This window comes from Arachis ipaensis, chromosome B05 (assembly GCF_000816755.2).
Source record: "Arachis ipaensis cultivar K30076 chromosome B05, Araip1.1, whole genome shotgun sequence".
NCBI lineage: Eukaryota > Viridiplantae > Streptophyta > Magnoliopsida > Fabales > Fabaceae > Arachis > Arachis ipaensis.
In genome coordinates, this window is record NC_029789.2 from 109,298,025 (window position 1) to 109,303,336 (window position 5,312).

A 5,312-nucleotide genomic window follows, 5' to 3' on the forward strand; every position below is an offset into this window, starting at 1 on the left:
GCATTGTATATTATCTGTGTTTTCTACTGGGATTGAGGAGGTTCGGAAGGCGGTGGCGATGGGATTGCATGGAGGATCGGTGGGTGAAGGCTGTGGGACAGCGGTGTATGATTAGAATAGAAATCCCTTAAGATAGAATACCCTGTTCATTTATGATAAGAGTTATATATATATGCTTTATGATTTTAGTATGCTTTAAGATTGAATCTTGTGATGGATATGAAGGCTAGGATTGCCTTTGGCATCCCGGGATCTTATATCCTACATCACTGGGCACTGTCACCATACTGAGAACCTTCAGTTTTCATACCATATTTCTGTTGTGTTTTTCAGATGCAAGTCGCAACCCACCTCGGTGAGTTGTCTAGTTGGTGACAGAAGCGGAGGATCCAGATACTTCTTTTTGAGTCTTTTTTATTTATTTTGTATATGTCTCTCACTTTCGTATCTTGTTTTGCCTAGAGGCTTGTATTTGAGAGAACAAAACTTGTATAAGATGTTTTTACTGTCTGGTTTTGTATATCTGTATATTGCTAGCTGGCTTAAACTCTGCGAGCCGTGGCTAGATTCCTATGATATTCTACTATTATATTTTGATATATCTTATCTATATCTTATGCTTTAAGTTAGTAGCTTCGTTAGTACGTTTTGCGCTTTTGAAACCCTGTTTTTGAGCAATATCCTTCATCGGGCTTTTACATTATACTATTTTCTCTCTCTCTCTCTCTCTCTCTCTCTATATATATATATATATATATATATATATATATATGAGCTTAGAACTGTCGTAATCTCTGATTAACCTTTGCTTTACGACGTGAGGTAAAGCTGGGGCTAATTAGGGTGTTACAGTTAGTCCTTTAATCGAGCTTCATCCCTCTCAAAGATCCCTGAAGCGAATGTTACTCATTTGTCTTTGCTGTATTAGTTTGGATGTCGTTAAGCGACTAAAGATGGGTCAAATTATTCATATGCTTGAGGTAGATGATGTTGCATTTCGTTATGTCCTTTATAGGCTTTTCAGAAAAATAATAACAAGATCTATATGCCAATTCAATTTGCCTTAAATAGCTAACTCTTGTTTTGTTTATTAATTAGGAAATTCTTACACTTAAAGAGAAAGACAATGTGTCTTCTTCTGCAGATGTTTTGAGCAAAAGAGTGCCATATGAATCAAAATATCCAAAGTCCATAAGAAAATCAATATGAAAATAATTGCTTGTATTTTACTTTTGGACATGCAAACTAAGGAGATCAAATTGTTTGTTCTTACGATTTTTTGTATGTCATGAACGAATTAAATTAGTCAATCATTGTGCATATATGCAATACATTGTAGTCACTTGTTCAGGTCATGCACCTTTTTTGATGTATTTGTTTATCTTGGGAACATGGAAGAGATGAGCCTTATAAATGTATCTCAAGATATATCAATTTTCTGTCTGTATGTCGATGTATTTTTGCAATATTACTAATGTGTCATAAAATGACATGAAGAAACTTGTAAGGAATGATACTTTTGGAGATAAATGTGTATGTCCAACAAAATATTATTATGAATTATTGTTATTATTTTTTTTTATAAGAATAAACTTTTATAATTCATGATAGTGTCGTTAATTAAAATTAGAAACAAACAATTACGATAGGAATCGTAATAATGAGACATACATTAATATATATAATAATAATTTTCATTGGATGAAAATTAATAGATCTCATTTATTATATTATATATATAATAGTCTATATAGAGATATGACCTTTGAACTGACTCACTTTGAGAATTCTTAATGGTTAAAGTTACCATATATTTGTCAATAGGATATTTTTACGATGAACATAATATTAAAATTTTCCTTTGACCCGCGACTATCATAGTAATTGACAATGTATTTATTATACTTTGATTCTGGACACCTAATACCCTATGGTGCTAGTTAAATGGATATTGGGTATAATTTAAATACTTGTAGAATTAATGATTAGTTAATATGGAATCCATCAACTATGGTAATGAGTTTGAGCTCAATGAAACAAACAATGCCTTGGTCAAGGGGTTTGAATGAATTAAGAAATGAGTTTTTTAGGTCATTTATAATTCATTATAATAATTGTAACAAGTTAGAGTTTGACAATCAAACCGTACTCTAAAAGTTAGTCAAGAGCTAAAAAGATGGAAGGAGTTATATTTTTTGTTCTTCTTGGGTTCTTAGTAAAAATATTATTACTTCATACTATCGGGTCCTCAAGGAGTGTTGCTAGACGCCAACCTTGATTAGTAAATTTAGTATGACTAATCTACTACCCCCTTAGTATTGAACCTATGGGGTCATACACTAATGAGTGTTCTAATCCTTGGTAAATAATTATTTAATTATTATTTTGATTTGATCAAATATGATAATTATATTAATTCAACTAGAATGTTATTATATTCTTTGCTAGCACCATTAATATAACAATATAAATAATTAAATAATCAAATTGAACCTATGGGGTCATACACTAATGAGTTTTTGTAACACCCTAACTACCAAAGCTCACACTTCCGGCTGCGCGACTCTGATAGTTCGGACATTACAACGACTTTTATATTATTTAATACTAAAATATGAGCCTGTTTAAAACTTTAAATCGCAATACCGCTCCCAAAATACTTTCGTTCGACAACATACATCCATAGATACCATACAACTTTCAGAAACTCATAAAGAGTACATCCATATATATACATACATATATATAAACATTATTACAAGCATTAACCAATACAATTCCTATCCCTCTTACATATTATATCAAGATAACGGCGAGGGTACAAAGAATAATAATCTAAAGCAATACAGAGAGCATTTCAACAACTAAATAAACTCTTCGTGACTTCTGCGCCATATCCTGAAAGGGGAAAAATGTAGGGGGGTGTGATGAGTATTTTGGTGAAACATAAATTTCTCCCAAAACACAATTCTAATCGGTAAGTGCACCGGGTCGCATCAAGTAATAAAAACTCACGGGAGTGAGGTCGATCCCACAGGGATTGAAGGATTGAGCAATTTTAGCTTAGTGGTTAATTTAGTCAAGCGAATCAAGATTTGGTTGAGTGTTTTGTGATGTGCAGAAATTAAATTGCATGAAAGTAAAGAGAACAGGGAATTAAAGTGCTGAATCTTAAAGAACAAGAAATTAAATAGCAGAAACTTAGAATGCAAGAAATGTAAATAGCAGAATCTTAAAGTGCAAGAAATGTAAACGGCTGGAATTGTAAAGGGAATTGGGGAATGGATTTGCAGAATTTAAACAAGGAAAAGCTGAATTGCATTAAACAGAAGATAAAAAGGGAATTGGGATTGAAACGGATCTTGAAGCAGTAAAGTAAATGAACATTAAAAACAGTAAACAAAGAATGTAAAATTGAGATCTCAGGACCCAGAGACTAGAAAATTGCTTCAACCTTTCTCCAAGCTTTCTTCACCTATCATTAATCAACCAAACACATCAAAGCTATGCTCAAAATCATGAGATATTCATTCTTTCATAATATGCAACAAATATAGCATAAAACCTCATGAAATGGCATGAATTCATACATGGTTGATTCAATCAAGGGAAACATGAAAATCTACTCAATTAGCTTACTTGTAGCTCAAGAAAGTGCATAATTCTAATGAAAACAAAAGAAAAAGACTAGTGAAACTTTGTCAGTTGCACTTTGTCACCTTTGGAAAGCCCCTCTCTTGGAATCTTTCTGTTCTTCCAACCCCTTTTTGCTTTGTTTCTGCGTTTCATCTTTCCTTTTGTTGTTCTCTCTTTTCTGGCCGTAGGTTTTCCTTGGGGACCTCTCTTCTCAGTGGCCAATACTCTAATATCCTCTTGGGCTTTTTCATCACTCTGCACAATCCTTAGCATTGGGATGTTGCTGTAACTTTCCTGGTCATTTTTCATATAGTCTTTCTTTTCCTTGCTAAATTGTGCCTCTGGTAATACCTTCAGAGTGACACTCTGGTCATGCATCCTGAGAGTTAATTCCCCTTCCTCTACATCTATGATAGCTCTAGCAGTGGCCAAGAATGGCCTTCCCAGTATAACAGAGTCACCATCATCATCGTTTGATTCTAGAACCACAAAATCAGCAGGGTATATAAAACTGTCCATCTTGACCAAAAGATTTTCAATTACACCCCTGGGGTATACCATTGACTTGTCTACCAGCTCCAGAGACATTTGTACTGGTTTGACCTCCTCTATATGCAGCTTTTTCACTAAGGAGGATGGTATTAAGTTAATACTTGCTCCGAGATCGCACATTGCTTTAGTGATGGTTAATTCCCCAATGGTGCAAGGCAACAGGAAGCTCCCTGGGTCCTCAAGCTTGGGAGGAGGCCCCTTTTGAATTAAGGCTCTGCATTCTTCAGTAATCATTATGGTTTCTTTCTCATCCCAGCTTCTTTTCTTGTTGATAAGATCTTTCAGAAATTTGGAATATAGAGGCATTTGCTCAAGTGCTTCAGCCAAGGGAATGTTGATTTCCAGCTTCTTAAAAATCTCAAGGAATTTGTGAAAATGCTGGTCTTTAACCTCTTTGTTGAACCTCTGGGGATATGGCAATGGAGGTGTGATGCTTTTTCTTATTTGTTGCTGTCCCTGAGCTACTTCCTTTGAGCTATGTGGCTGGTTGTCCTTCTCTTTAAGTTTCTCAGTGCTTTTGTTTGGCATCACAACTTGCTCCTTAGCCTCATCTGCCTTTGTTTGCTTCTCATCCTCCGTTGGTTCTTTGATGTTCTCTGCTTGCTTCCTTGTAGTGTCATTGTTGCTTATCAATGTTCTCCCACTCCTTAATTGTATTGCCTTGCATTCCTCCTTGGGATTTGGAATTGTGTCACTGGGCAGTGAGTTTGAAGGTCTCTCAACAGATACTTGCTTGGAGAGTTGCCCCATCTGTCTCTCTAGGCTCTTCAGGGAGGCTTCCTGATTCTTGGTTACCATTTCCTGGTGTTTCAACATTTTGTCTATCATGGCCTCCAAGTAAGTGATTCTTTGGGCTTCAGGTGATACTTGAGGTGGGTTATGAGCGAAAGTGGATAAATGTTGGTGTGGGTCCTCAAGTGGTCCTCCACCAAAAGAGCAATTGTTCTGAACCAAAGTGATGAGTTGTGGCTTGAGTTCAAAATTGTTAGCATTGACATTTGGAGCCAAGATGCTGCTCCCACAATGTCTAGGATTTGCAAAGGTATAGGAAGCCAAAACTCTCCTTTGGGGTGGGTTGCCATTGTTGTTGTCTTCTCCACCTGGTGGATTGGTTAAATGTTCCT

At 35.5% G+C, this 5,312-nt stretch overlaps 1 long non-coding RNA gene across 1 annotated transcript; it reads left to right on the forward strand.

Annotated features, from left to right (window-relative positions):
- Positions 854-1,428, forward strand: LOC110272247. The gene is made up of 2 exons (XR_002363342.1): positions 854-1,004; positions 1,099-1,428. It is a non-coding gene; the product is annotated as an uncharacterized LOC110272247 (long non-coding RNA).